Here is a 15607-nt window from a genome sequence, read left to right on the forward strand (position 1 = left end):
TAAGACCTGAAGGAATATTAAGGTAGTCAAAACAGTAACAGACATATTCTGTGACCTGATGCACCTTCATGTAGGTTATGCATAATTCAAAATACTAATGCAGAGCCACTAATACCCGAGGCTGCTCCAAACGTGTAACAAAGGGATGTTTCTGAAGGAGAGAGGAAAGATAAAAGGGATTGTTTGGACAGGAGTTGATAACATCTGTAAGGACTAAAAGTCCGGGACGAAGGTGACTCACTCAAAGTCAGTGTTGATGGGGATGCTCCAGGAAGGTAAATGGAGGTGATGTGGGCTTCAGGGTTTTTGTAGCCTTACACAAAACCTCTGTGCCCATATGGGTCCAGCTCACCCTCTCATCCTGTTTAGTCAAAACTTCCCTGATTCACATAGGTAAAATGTCCCAGAACCTGGAAGTCTCTGGATTGTTGTTTTCTTGAAGCCTGTGTCAAATTTCATACACTAGAATAATAACACGCTCGAAGAAACTTCAGTAAGGCGAATTCTAAAAGATACAGTTGGTTGAAATAGGTAGCAATATTTCCATTTTGAAATATAAAACCCCACTCTTGAGTAGTAAAAACTAAGAAGAATAATACATTCTGAAAAACAAAGATCTTCCTTTTGGTGTGCAGCTTTTATGTTTAATGGATTCCAATCTAGAATGTTTTTTTTTAATAATGCACTACAATCTAGCTATCATTTCTTAGCGACCTGACATTGAAGCCTCTACTCAAATTAGAAAAAGCCATTTAAATGGAAATACCTCATATGTGAGGAGTATTTATGCATGGTACTCAGTATAGTCTAATTAATTCAATTAATAAAAACAGGTATCAGACTACTTCACTGCAGCTTCTTAGGCCAATTTGAATTAGATTGTCTTTAAATATACAGACAGAAAATGTGAATAATAACTTCCAAAATTAATTTAACTTTTGTGATTGGTAAGTTGTTTTTCCAACATGGAATATTACTAATTTCAGTAACTAAAATCAAATCCACAATAATCTGTGTGGGTTGTAAGACTCCTGAATTGTCTAATGTACTTACCCTTTATCAGTGACTGGAGATGGTTCTCTTTAATGAACAACTGAAATTTTATTTCTCCCTCCCTTGTTCCTACCAAAGGGAAAAAAAAAAAGGTATAAAACCCAGGCATTCCACACCTAAATGCATCAGTAGAGTATGTCTTCAGGCAGAATAGTTCTTAAAGGTTAGACGCAAAACAGAATTGTTTCTCTAAAGGATTTTGCTTCAGGTAAAACCAGTGGAAACATTTCACTGAGGGCAATCTAGCCTTTCTTATATTTATTCTTTATATATGGTAGCTTTAATGGGAAAAAAAAAATCAGAATGTGGAGGTCTCCAGGGAATCGAGCAGGCAGAACTGAGCAAAACAGAGGAACTATAACAATACATGACATGATTGTGTAAGGATGTGTCATGTATTCAAGCAGAAAATTGAAATTAACTCTGTTAATTTTTTGTTTCCTTTTGTCTCAACAAAAACTATCCTTCTATAACTTTATCTTCTGTAACTATCTACAAGAATGCAAATACTTTTTCTTCTCTTTCTCCAAAGTGCTGCCCATAAAGTACCTACAGACAAAATTATTGAGGTGATAAAGTAATTGATGCAGAAGTATCTAACTGTTGTGCTGAGCTAGCTCTCATCCAATCCAGGATTCTTTATTATGTTTGGGCTATGGAAGTTGACCCAACAGAACCTAATCTGGCTTTAGGAAAATTCTCACTGTCCAAGGCTTGGGTCAGATGAAATAAGCCTCTGGAGCTGAATTGAGCCATAATCTCCCTTGTCCTGCATGGCCTCCTGAAGAGCCAGTGTAGATCCTGTAGCCAAGGATATAAGCCCCATTTAACCAGAGCTGGGGCAGGAACCAGTAATAGCTTGTTAATGCTCTTTGGAGGGCACGCTGGAAAGAGATAATGCTCTTTGGAGGGCACGCTGGAAAGAGAGCAGGGCAGCTGTCAGAACTAACCTAGATGTCCTTAGGCTCAGCTTCTCAGTTGTGCTGAGTTCCAGCGAGTAAGTTTCATTAATCTTTTGTCAAGAAAAAAAAAATCACATATTATTTGCTGTAATAACAGGAGAAGCAATTATGCAATTTTATGGATTGAGATGGGTGGGAACAGTGATGTTGCTGCTGAAAGCAGGAGCTGTGTCACAGCTTCATCAAAGCTGGAACTTGTAATGTTGGCAGTTCTCCAAGCACAAACGTGAGCTGAGGCATCCCACCATCATGGAGGGATGTAAAGCTTCTGCTCTTCTAGAAAATGCTGCTTTGGGGGGGGGTCTGATCTACTAATTTTTAGCTTGTCCCATTGTAACTTGCTGAAAAGTTGTCATTAACACCATTATCCCCTGATCAGAATAGGGGGTGGTTTTGTTGTGGTTTGGGTTTTGTGGTTTGGGTTTTTTTTCCCCACTACCAACACTGATGAAGCCTGAGAATTTGTTATTGCCTTATAAATGAGTAATATGTAAGGCTGCCCATAATAAATACAGCTACCAGTTACTGGTAAAAGATAGATGCTGTGACACAGAGGAAGCTGCAGCCACAAGAACTAGAGATGTGACATAGTTTGGGTAGAGTATATGAGGAACAAGGGACACCAACTGAAGTGAAAATGTGTTGGAGAAAAAAAAACAACAGTATGGTGCTGCTAGGGAGGAGTATATTCCTTTACACTTAGGAATTATTTCAAAGCTGCTATAGGATACTGTAGGGAAGAGGCTGCAGGATAGCAAGAGTGGGTGAAAAAGATTTTGAACTGTGGGGACATCCGAGTAGATGTAGAGCCTCAGGCAGCTTCAAACAAAGCAGGTTTCTCCAGGTTTTAATGGAAATTCTTTTGGGTGGAGGTGTTAGTGAACCTGATCTCAGGCATTACTACACATGGGCTGCTTTCTCTTCTTTGCATGTTGTTAATTTTCCTCTGGAAGGTTAACAGAGCCAAGCTACACAGTAGGTACACAATGGCTGGATTAAATCCAGGGAAAAGCAGGGGGCGTGCAGAGGTGGGGCAAGAGCCTCAGGATTATCCCTTTGGTTAGCAGGAACCATGACCTCAAACATCTCATCATTAACAGGTTAACAGGTCTTTGTTAACCTTCCATCACTCGGCATCACCGCTTCTTAGGCAAGATGGCAGAACCTAATATTTAAGTGTGAATTGAAGGCAAATCCTGATGTAGGGTGTGGTTACAGTACAGTCGGACTGGTTTAATCCTATTGCCAGAAAGTTACTGCTGCCAAAGGAGGATTGCCTGGTTCCTCGCCTCTACTGGCACCACTCCCTCCCCATCTCATGTGCTGGCTCTCATCAGAGCCACGGTGAGCCAGTGCAGTTTAATCCTAGATGAAAACGAGCCCACCAGAAACAGGAGCAGCTTCTTGGCGGTTTAGGAAATCCAGCTGGTTTACCGTGTGTGTAGGTGGGCAGTAGGAAAGACTGTGGGGCAGGGGTGTGGGAAGTGCCACTTCCCGGGTCAGCAGCCCCTGGAGTCCGTCAGGTGTGTTGCTCAACTGCCTCTTTGCAGAGCCATGGGAATCTGGAAAAAACCCCACCGTCAAAACACGCAATCGATTTTGCTCCGAAGCAGCTGAGCAGAACCCTCAGTTCTCCTGTGAAAGCACTAAGGCTTGTCTGCAGTGCAATAACATCCTCAGCCATTGCAGCTGTTCAGCCAAGCAAGCGTGTTTCTGAAGGGATTGCAAGGCAGGGCGCTTTAGTGCACACAGGTGCTCCTGCAGCAGCGAGAACACCGCTCACACAACGGGAGAGAGCCGCACAGAGCCGAGGGAAAATTTCCCTCTCTCTCTCTTGTGGGATTTCTGTTGGTTTGAATTTGATCACAGAAGACTTCCAAGTCAGCAAGATGTGGGGAAAAGTGAGAACTGCTTAGGAGTGTGGAAAAGCTGCTGAGGTTTTTCTGCAGACTCTGCAGAAGGAATGTCTGTATGACTAGACTTGCAATTTGGGTAATTAGGATTTTATTAAATGTACTTTCTTTACAAAAGTATCTATTGCTTGAATACAGTCACTAGCTACTTTTAAAAGCAACTGAAAATATTCTTCAATACTTAACTCTGTTACAGGCAACTGTTTTACCTAAGGATTTTCCAGCAATCTAGAAATGTTAATTAAGAGAAAGGGTTTTTTTTAAATTCCATTAGCATTTAACAGAAAATGTCTCTGTTTCTTGTCTACACAAAACTCTTCCAAATGCATTTTAACTGTGATGTTTCAGGAAAAAAGCAATGAGAAGTTCAAGAATAGAGACAGTATTTTGTTGTCTCTGTAGGAGTACAGGTAAATGATGTATTGGAGCAGGCTGTGGGCGGTGGGTAGTAGTAACTCTTGGTGATCGCACACCGGTGAGCTGAGAACCAAGCAGCACCACAGGAAGAAATTTGAAAGCACAATGGATTAATTTTTAGTCATAATCCAGAAGGCTGGAGTACCCCACGGAGCCTGTTCTTGCGGCACAGCTTGAGCTCAGTCGGGAGACAGCGCTGGAAATTGCTCAGGAGCTGCGACCCGAGCAGCCCCGCTGTGGGGGCACGAAGCTGGCAGCGGGGGCAGGATCCTCTGCAGCCGGCAGAGCGCTGCCCCCGAGCCGCGCTCCCGGGCCCCTTCCCGGCACACAGCCCCGCAGCGCTCCCGGAGCCGCCCGCCCTCCCGCTGCGGCCGCCCGCGCGGGCGGGGCTGTCCCGTCCGCGCCGAGGAGCGGGCGCCAGGTGAGGGCCCGGCCCGGCCCCGGGGGAAGGGACGGGGGGGGCCCCGGGCGGCGGCGAGCTCGGAACCCGCGCGGGGAGGGGGAAGGAGGAGGAGGGAGCGGGCGGGGGAAGCCCCCACGTGACCAGCGCGTGCGGGGAGGAGGTGGCGGCTCGCGCGCCCCGTTCGAATCAGCTGGCCCGCCGTGGCGCCTCCTGCGCGTGCGCGGCGGCCCCGCCTCCCCCCCTCCCGGCTTTACGCGCGCCCTCCCCCGCCTCGGGCTCTCCCCGTCCCGCCGCTTCCCCCGCGCCGCTCCGGCTCCGCGCCCGGGGCCCGCCAGCCGCGGGTGCCCGCAGAGCCCCGGGGTGGCCCCGCTGTGCCTCCCCCGCACCGGGTGTCCCCGCGTTCCCCGCGCGCGTGGCTCGGGTTCGCTCCCGGGGCTCCCGGGCCCTTCCCGGCTGTCCCGCCGGCTCGGCCTGCCCGGGCTGTGCCCCCGCTCTCGGCCGGGATTCTGCCGGGCATCCCGAGCGGCCCCTGCCCCGCAGGGACCGGGGCGCTGCTGGCTGAGGCGGCAGGGCTCCGAAAGAGCTCTTTAACATCCCGAGTGTGCTCTCCGTGCAGGCTGGGATATATGTCCCGCTGCAGCACAAACTTTTAACATACAGTTCTGTTTTCTCTCGTATTTAGAAAAATTATTCCCGTCGTATCCAAGTGTCCCAGCGCAGCAATATTCCCTTTGTCTCCTAATCCTGATCTCTTTTAAGGGAGAGCATATGGTTCTTCTTCTTCCTTATGGTGTTTTGTATTCTGTCCTTGTTTTTATCCAGTAACGTTGGCAGGTTTTGTTGTCTTGGAGTATTTTGCTAATCTGGTTCTAGGCTAACACATAACAGAGGCTAAATTTTTTTTGAAGAGTATGTTTTTGAGGCTTTGATGCTCCAAACTTTATTTTGTAAATATGCTTCCAGTTATTATTAAAAGAACCTAGTAGTTATTCCATGGTTATACATATATTTGCATGTTTTCCATTGATATTGTCGTACTGTACTTATCACTACATAGTGATTATTTCCTGAGGCTTTCAAGTGAAGCTCTACGTGTACCCTGTATTTTACATTAAATACTGACTTCTGCAGCCTCTTAAGAACATGCTTTTCGGGTGTGTTTCTGACCTGTGGTTAGATACTAGCTGCCCATCCTAGCTGCTCCAAGGACTGCTCATCTAGTAGGGACTGGTAGGTTTGGGATTAGGAAAATGAGATTCTTGACATAAACAAGTGTAACTTCTGAGAAAAGAAGTTGACAAGGTACTGTTGTAGTTTGTTTTCAAGCAACTTTCAATCTTATTGTACTGTCTTTTGCATTAATATTTGCTTAATCAGAAGAGGAAAAAAAGTGTAAGAGAAAAAAACGTGGTGTGTGTTAAACAGCAAGGGAGAAACATGCATCTCTTTAAAGAGTATGTGGGAAAAATGTTAAAAAAAACTATCAGGTGAAGATTGTCACTCAAGTGAAGAAACTTCCCATTACCTTAGAAGGGCTTAGCAGTTAAGTCAGTTTGACATGTGACTTCTAGCAAGTCATTAAGAACCTAAACAACTTTGGTTTCAGGCTTTTATCAGCACTGTCATGTTCATTCCATAAAAAAATTCAGTGCTTTGAATTTACAAGCTTGAATTGAAAGGCTTTCTGTGAAGGAGTGTTATGCAGTGCAACCGTGTGTGTCAGCAAGCAGCAGCAGTGAATGACCTTACATTGAAATTCTGCTGATAATTTGTGTGTCTGGTTGTTTAGTCTATCATAGGTAGTTGCAATTCTCAGTTGTGCCACTGTTAAGTGAAATGATTTTTCCTTTGCCTTGCATACTCCAAGTGTATAATTGCTAAGTGAGAGGCTGTATTAAATAGCTTAGTTATTGAGGTATTTAGTGATGGAGCTCAATCATGTGTCTTGTCTCGTAATTTTTAACATTTCTGGAGAAAGAGAAATAGCAAATAGAATTCTTTGTCTTGGTGTTATTATGGATTTAATATGCAAAAGTAACTAGATCTTTATTTCACAGAATTTGGGAATGTGTCCTAATAAGGGCTTTTGTTCTACAGCTGAACAGCATGTGACTGCTCTGATGTTTATCAGTGTTTCTAACATACTTGTCTGGTGAGATTACATAGTGAGATATGCTGTCCTCAGTCTCCTACAGAATGAAGGCTTCACACTCCCAGTATTTCCGGGAGACTTAAAGTTCTTGGGGTTTTGTTGGTTGGTTGGTTGGGATTTTTTGGTTCCTTTTACAGAATGAAGGCTTCACACTCCCAGTATTTCCAGGAGACTTAAAGTTGTTGTGGGGTTTTGTTGGTTGGTTGGGATTTTTTTGGTTCATTTGTTTGTATCTGGTTCTTCCAGATAATTTTAGGTACTTAGGTTGACTTCTGATCAGTAATAGTTGTGTGGTTGGTACAAAGTGGAAAGACTTTTACTCTGCTCTTTTACCATAAAGGAAATAAGAAATGCCTTTCTTAACGTTTCTGAAAGTACTGGGGAAGCTGGAACAGAAGTTTTTGCAGTCTGCCCTGCTTCTCAGTTGTGCTCTTTTCCTTGTTTTGTTTTGTTTTTTCTTCTTTTAAATTACCTTTCACATTTCCAATCCCCTCTTTATGATCTCTAGGACTAATCTGTTGAGGTTTGCTTTGTTTTGGTTTTCCCGAAGTCTTTGCATTGTGTGGGAACTGATGATGTAGATCTCTCTGGTCATAAGGAACCAAATTTGCATGAGAAAATTTATTCATCAAGTATTTGGCACTTGCATCCATATATAGAGATTGCACTCACAGTTCTAGAAATGCAGTACTGTAGGACCTATTGTTCCCTTTCTCTCAGGTTGATTTAAAACAAATTGGATTATTCCAGACAGATATTTGTAGACCTTGTCCTTAAAAACCTTGAAGAAGAAAAATTCTGCCACTTCTGTAGGCGTGAGTGAAGTTGCAGAAACTGAGAAACTTTCTCACTTCTGTAGTGAGGGTTTTTGGGTTTTTTTTAGTTTCCAAATTAAGTGTACTTTGCTGTAAATCAAGCTGCTGCTGATAAGAATTTGCTCCTGGTAAACTTTACTCTAACACTTAAGGGTATATTGTTCCAGTTTTAAGAACACTGTAAATATGGTTTGTGGTTCAAAAACTGCTGTGGTTGTAGAAGAACCATCATGGTAGTTGCAGTTTTCTGAAAACCTTCCTTCTGTTTGAGTAACTCTAAAAGATACTTCAGAAGTGCAGAGCTGAGCTTTAAATGGTGTGTTCTTATTGGACACTTGTGTTGCAAACAAAAAGACCTTTAAAAAGATTCCCTTATGGGAGTGCAGCTTTGTAATCAAAATACTAAAGGTGTGTAGGTTGACAATTTGTATGGGTTTGTGTTCAAAATTTGAGTATTAGTTAACAGTTTGCATTTAATTTCTTTCCCTTGTACAGTTGGTTGTATCTTCTGTCCAAAAGCTTAGTAACTTAACTTACAAGAACTGTTCTTTAGAGTTGCTTCAGTGTTCTGTTGCTTGTAATGAATTGAGTTAAACACAGACACACAAAGCTCAGTGGGTCCAATCCCCTGCCCTTTGAAGTGCACTGGGATCTTTCCCTGTGATATCAGAGCTCCTCCTGGTGTTGCTTGTTTCAGCAGCTCCATCACCCACTCCATGGCTAAAGTTTTACTTGATCCTGAATTTCAGTATTTTTGCTTTGCATATAGGTGGCTGCTTTGTCTCTTGTTCCTTCAGAAGAGTTGATTCTCCTTGTAGCAGTGTTTTAGATTGTTATTAACTGCTCTCCAGTTTTTCTGGTCTTTTCTTTGTCCTCATCACAGGACAAAGGAATATGAATGTTGGCAAGATAGACAATTTGATTGTCCAAGCTTTTAATGATGTTTTTAGTAGTTCAGATTTAAGTACAGTATTTAAACACAAATATTTGTTTTGGTTGGGGTGGTGCATATGTGCTGACAAAGTATCAGTAAGAAGTGTAAAAGCTCTTCTTTATATGCTAGTAGTAGAGAAGTGGGGTTTTAATAGTGTCTCGTCATGAGAAGTAGCTGATTTTTTTTGCCTAAGAAGGATGATTCTAATTTTGTTTAAAACACTTCAGTTAGAAAATTTGAAAGTCAGAGAAGAAATGAATGTTCCTGAGAGTTTTCCTGTTGGTACATAAATTATAACATCCTGGGTTTTGTTGATGTTCTAGTTTTATTAGCATATATATGTATATGTCCATGAGAGCTGATTTTTTCAGAGCCAGTGGTGCAGGGGTTTTTTGTGTGAAGTGTGTCTAGCTTAGGAAGGAAAAACAAGGAGCCCAAATTGCAAATTGGAGGAGCTATGCAACTGGGTTACTGTGCCACACAGAAATGAATTAAAGAGGGAGCAGAGTGACAGAGCCTCCTGTGTATGTTTGGGTTTGAAACATACTCTGCCTGTGCAGTAGTGTTGAAGTTAGGAATGTTATCTCCACAGCCAAGGAACCTGAAACACCAAAGATAGATACTGTCAGAGAAGTTCTGCCATGCTGCTTAATTACTTATTAAATAAATGTTTTAGAACATTGGAGATTGAAGGCATGGGTGTGTCTTTTGCAGTTGTATTTTCTGAATTTACTCCTGTTTTTGGTTTTTTTTTTTTTTGTGGCCTGGGTGATAGAACAAAGCAGATTTACTAATTGCCTGGACAGGACAAATCTGGGAGTGAGTGTTAGCATTAGTGTGAAATAATCTTGGAAAACTGGATGAATGACCTGACCTGTATAGCATGCATTTCAATAAAGAGAAACACAAAACAGTACCTTTGGGTAGAAGTAGTAAATTTAAATATGATAAACACTTGGCTGGACAACAGTTCTGTAAATAAGCAGCTGTATCACAAAATGAGCACAGTGGAGTTGTGACAATTCTGTGAAAACCAGGATCTCACTGGCATTTATGGACAGGATTGTTGCATGTGAGAGGGAAGTTGCTCTGCAGTTCTCAGTGTAAGGCCTCAGATAATGCAGTGTCTCTGTTCTTGTTACTCTGCTTCCAATAGTTTGGACCAGCTGAGAGTAGAGAAGAGTTGCAGTAATGACCTTTAAGGAAGGACTGAAAGAATTGTTCAGTCTTAGGAGAGATGGGGAGACATAATAATAGGCTTCAAATGTGGTAAAGTTTGCAACAGAGAATAATGTAATAAACTGTTCTCTGTAGGTGGGAAAAGAAATAATAGTCCTGAGGAGCATAAAAAGAGATTTTGATGTCAGGGAAAACTTTCCAGCTTCAGGAAAGATTATCTATCCAGGACAGATAATCACAGGGTTATATATCTGAGGGAAGTAATGGGATATCTATTGCTGAAAGTGCTCTAGAAAAGGTTAAATAACCTCCCTTTAGAGATGATTGAGGTATAGTTTTCTCTCCTTGGCATAGGAGGTAAGATGACTTTTTAGCATTAGATCTCTCATAATTTTTAGATTTTTGTAATATTGCTGGCCATTATTTAAGAGAGTAAAACATCAAAACAATATGGTGGAGAAAAAAAAAAGTGATGTAACAGCTGTAATATTTAGTAAAAAAACCTCTATCAAATATATTCATTAAAGAGTTTTTAAAGTATTTATTAAAGCCATCTGTAATGTAATATTGAAGGTAACTTTAATGGAGCCTTCATTGTAGATTTAATATCTTTGACTTGCCTTTAGGTGGTTTTAGTGGTCCAAAAGAAAGAAACTGAGCTACAGTCAAAGTCTTCTAAAAGACTTCATTCAAGAGAAGCAAAGCTCAGAAGATAAATTTTGATGAGCCAGGGAGTCAGGTGCATTCCAGGCTCTGAAACAGAGCACACCACGCAACCTCACCTCTCTATAAAATTGAGATTACAATTAATATCTGAGATGTTAACATCTGAGTATGTTAAGGGTTAATCACTACTGAAAAAGTCTTAAGGTTCCTGAATGGTTTGTCATATAAATATATTGTTATTTAAAATCAGTTTGTATTCCATGTATTAGGAATAGATTTCAGTTTTTTATGCCCATTGCCATGTAATAGCAGTATAAATAGTCTTGAACAAAAATGTGTCCTGTCTACTATATATCCTAGTTTTATACAAAATTTATCCTTTGGGACTCTTCTGGGTGATTTAAAAATATTTGATTAAACTGGAAGAGCTAACCTTGATACAAATGAGTTAAAGCTTTTTAGAGTTAAAAGTACTGAACAATTTGATAGAACTTTTTGAACTAAATTCAATATAATGCCTTATTCTGTGTTTTTTCTCTTCAAAATCAACTGTCTACATCCCATGTGACCTTGTTCAAGCATTTCTGATTTTTGAAATTTGACAAAGCTGCCTCAGGGTTAAGGGCAAGTGAAGGATAGGCAAAAAGAGTGTAGAAGGCTTTAGATAAAATGATGCTTTCAATTTATCATAGCCTAATTGTAATTAGACTTTTAGTACATTTTTTCATCTCACCAGTTATATGGATTGAAGTTTATGTGTACTTCCAGTGCATAGGCTATGAGCATTGTCTTTGTTATAATTGATGGGAAATTGTGACTAAATCATTGAGAAACAAAGTGTTGCTAACTGACAGGGCACTGGGTTTAGACCCTGGTGTAGTGTTTGCCTATATAAACCTGGAAATCAATAAAGGAAGAATGCAAACACTGTTCACCATATTGGACTGATGTCAGAAAAGGAATTTGTTTCCTTTCTCAAGTATTTTAAGTCTTCCAGGGATTTTCCTTCAATGTATCACTGCAGTACAGAGGCTTTTTTGTAGCCTGTTATAAAGAGATCGTGGTATCTCAGGTAGGAAGGGCACAAGGGCTGAAGTCTTAGGCAGATGCACCTGTTCCCTGTGCTCCACCTGAAGAGCTGGAACTGAGATGCAGTTGCCAGGCAGAAGTGCCTGGAAAAGGCTGCTTTAACCTGGAGTTTGGAGCAGCAGCTCCTGCAGAGTTGACTGGAGCAGTGTATAGGTGGTGACTGACTAAATATTTGGAGTAGAAAGCTGTTAACATTGCAACAGAGGCCATGGTTTCTTTGCTTCGGGTTATTTTCCTATTTCCAATGTAAAAAAAAAAAATTGGCAACTTCAAAAATTGCGTCTTATTAATAATTTTGAAATTAAAATATATTAGTACATGTTTTCCACCCATTACTTTCTTTTCATTTACTTGTGCTTTCTATATACATGTCGCTAAAAGTCAGAGTAATACTAGGAGCAAGTTTTACTGGTTAGGGATACATGATTGTATTGCTTTTGTTAGTAACTAATCTAATTGTCACTTGAAAAGATTAGACAATATTTCTGTGCCTTGCTATGCTGCCAGCACTGTTCTTTGGAAGTTTCCTTAAAAGCTAGACTTCAGGAAAAAGAAAGGTATCTGTTCTCAGGTCTTCTCAATCCTCACCTGTCACATTTCTGGTTTTGTTTATTTATTTAACCTTGGGAAAATAGGCAAAATGAGAAGCCAGTATAGCTTTTTTTTTATTTTTAATTTTTGACCAGTGTTTTATTTTCAGCAGAATTGTGATGTTTATTGCGTCTAATTGTCACTTGAAAAGATTAGACAATATTTCTGTGCCTTGCTATGCTGCCAGCACTGTTCTTTGGAAGTTTCCTTAAAAGCTAGACTTCAGGAAAAAGAAAGGTATCTGTTCTCAGGTCTTCTCAATCCTCACCTGTCACATTTCTGGTTTTGTTTATTTATTTAACCTTGGGAAAATAGGCAAAATGACAAGCCAGTATAGCTTTTTTTTTTAAAATTTTTGACCAGTGTTTTATTTTCATTCAGAATTGTGATGTTTATTGCCTCAGTTTTCTGGAAATTCTGCTATATTCAGTGCATTCTAAAAAAAGCAGACTGAAAAAAATCTTTATTCACAGTATTATTGTAGAGGCTGCATAGCAGTGCAATTACTTTTCATGTGCGTGGATGGTTTTAAATGCACCTGTGAGGAAGTGGTTCCTAACAGAATAAAGTGTACTTACATAATTTCTGTTAAGTGAGGTCAGGTGAGAGTTTTTCTGGATCATGGGAATTCAGTGATCCTTTGTTAAGAGGATTCCTAAAATACATCAGATGAAAAAGGTTCTTCACATATCTGTTATCTGACAGCCAGTGCTGGAAAGGACAATGAGAAACATTCACTCCTTGTATGATGTCCTAGTGCAAATAAAGCTTCCCACACCTCCCCTATCTCAAAGTGAAGTCTGTCTTTTTCAGATTTCTTGACATGTATTTTGGAGGTCTGAATTGTTGAACCAAAGTGAATTTTGCAAATCCTTCAGAATCCTCTGTTCTCTTAAATGGATTGCTTTTTGGAGTACAGTTTGCTGTCAGGACCATTCAGATTATACAAGTGTACAGGAACAGATTTGTTGCTGTTAAGATCTTGATAAGGCTTCTGTGGTTGTTCTAACTGCACCTCAAAACAAATTACAACCAACAAAAACCTTCACCAACAATACAGGTAACAAGTTGCTTCTTAATATTGATGAATTTTAATTACATCTCTCACGATCTGAAAATATCTCTGGTTGACTCCAGCCCAGAAGCAGTTTTATTGGAAATACACCCGTTACGTGAAGGGTTATTTTTTATTTTGATCAGAATTCTGAATATGGAGAGAGAATGTTTTGCCTCTCTTTTGGGTTCTGGAGGTAAAAGCAGGCCAGTTACTGTCATTTTATCCAGTGTGACTCATGTCTCATTGATTTTCTACTTGAGAGGTAACTCTGGTGATCAGACCTTGTGTTCTGCTTTTAGGGTGTATTTCATAATTGAATTAGTTGCAGTCAGATCAACTACCCTTTTAAAAAGCTTTTTAGATTGTTGTATTTCTGTATTTACTTGGCCAAAGAAATTCCCTCGAAGAAACCATCCCCAGAAGCCAGGAGACTGTGAGAAACAGGAGAGCTCTGGAGACGCTTACTGTGTGATATTCTGGGTACCATTTTCAGTTTGGATTCATGTGTCACTGCAGGTTTGTTATATGACTTGTACCAAATAATCATGTGGACGTTTCTTCTCATCCTGTCTGTTCAGCAGACCTGATTTGCAGACGTGGCATGAGCTCCAGTTTAAGTTTTGTTTGCTTCTCCTCCTTTACATGTGCCCTTCCTTTGTGTGGGTTGTACCATGGCTTCCCTGCTTGGTTCACTCCTGCAACTGCCTTGAAATGAAAGTTTGCTTTTCTAATACTTAGAAATTAGCTTCTGTTGAAGTGTGAACAACTATTGCTTTTTTGACCTTCACTGACCATATTTTTCATGATGAAATGTCTAAAAGAGTCCAGGGATTTGAATCAGTAACAAATAAGAATACAGAAAGTTTGCAGGTTTTTTTTCCCTTCAGGTGCCTCTCCTTTGTGCCTCAGATTCTGTTAGTGAAGACTTGTATCAGCTGGATTTCAGTGAAGTTTTCAATGGAATTTTAACAGATTTATATTAAAGTGAACAGTTAACCACAATGAAAATAGAGTAAAACACGATGCTGTGACCTCTGCTGTGTGGAAAGAGACATGAAATTCCCCAGCATTCACAATTCCAGAATAATACAGGTTGTAGCTGGGCTGTATAGATAGATGGAAACAATAACCTGCTGGAATTAGTTCCTGTGCATCAGTTAGAAAATACTTTTATCCTCAGCGTGGAAGTTTAGAATTCCAAGATAAGAGGAGTACCCGTGCTGCTGAGGCTTACAAAGCATAAGGGAGAGCCTGAGAGCAGGGCTTCACATTACAGCAAACCTGATCCCAGGACTGTCTGTCACCAAATGCAGTCGTGGGCCCTGTTTTCCACTGGCACCTGTGCTTATTTCACCATTACAGTGAGCCTGTCTTGGAAGCTAAACTAGAAGAAAAATGGCTCTTTTGTAAGGACTTGAGATTTCCAAATCAGCTCACTGTGAGATCCGATTGAATACAAAAACAAATTCATGGGAAAAATAGGAATGATGTACCTGAGTTACAGGGGAGTGGGATTGCTTCTTTTTGTAGAGTAAATCACTTATGGTAAATGAGACCTCACCTAGGAAGTCTTATTGCAAAATTAAAGAGAGAATGATTGAAGGCTCACCACCAGCCTGTGAATCCACCCTGTTGATAAAGGAGTGGGAATGTTGATGGGTGTGGTTTTGATTGCTGGGATAGGAAGGTGGAGGGAGAGTGGTGTCTTGGACTAAATAAAGAAGGAAATGCTCTTTTGGAGCATGGATGTAATTGAGCAGGGGCAGAGAAAGGACCATTACAGTAGTTCAGATGCAAAATGACAAGATCCTTATGAGAGTTACCCACTTGGAGTGACAGTGAAACCCTTTGGATATCATGCCAGCTGCTGGAAGTGGGTCCAGTCTGTAAAAAAGCTGTTTGCTGTTTTTGTAATCTTCATTGTCAGTGGATGGGTAACCTTTGACATAGGCCAACGTGTTCTTAATTATTGTTCTGGTACCTGACACATGGATTTGCATTTTTATTTCCATAGTGGCTGCTTAAATACACATACATTGCAGAGTTGCTCCTTTCTTATCACTCAGAGCAAGAAAAAAGAAAGTTTTAATATTTTCCTCAATTGAGCAAGGATTATCCAAACTGTATGCATGCATACAGTTTGGATAATCCTTGGATAATAATAAGGTGGGCACAGCTTCCTAGCAAGGATTATCCAAACTGTATGCATGCAGAACTCAGAAAGGAAGCAGTGCCCACCTTAGCTGGCATGTGATTTAAGAAGAGCATTTTAAGTCAAAATAGGCAGATATTTAGAAGATGGTAATTTCAATTTTTATAAATGTTGATAGTGATATTTCAATAATATTATTTTAGTGATTGCAGGAAAAAAAACCC

The 15607-nt window shown here is 40.6% G+C and overlaps 1 protein-coding gene across 2 annotated transcripts in view; it reads left to right on the forward strand.

The window, feature by feature from the left end:
- Positions 1-4724: 4724 nt before the first annotated feature.
- The window catches only part of ZZZ3 (zinc finger ZZ-type containing 3), a 58392-nt gene continuing 47509 nt past the window's right edge, over positions 4725-15607 (forward strand). For both annotated transcript variants that reach the window (XM_039711343.1, XM_039711347.1), the window contains exon 1: positions 4725-4766. The gene's annotated coding sequence lies outside the window, so the exon portion shown is untranslated. The remainder of the gene's footprint in view (positions 4767-15607) is intronic.

This window comes from Passer montanus, unplaced genomic scaffold, assembly GCF_014805655.1.
Source record: "Passer montanus isolate IOZ18808 unplaced genomic scaffold, ASM1480565v1 scaffold25, whole genome shotgun sequence".
In the NCBI taxonomy this organism is placed as follows: domain Eukaryota; kingdom Metazoa; phylum Chordata; class Aves; order Passeriformes; family Passeridae; genus Passer; species Passer montanus.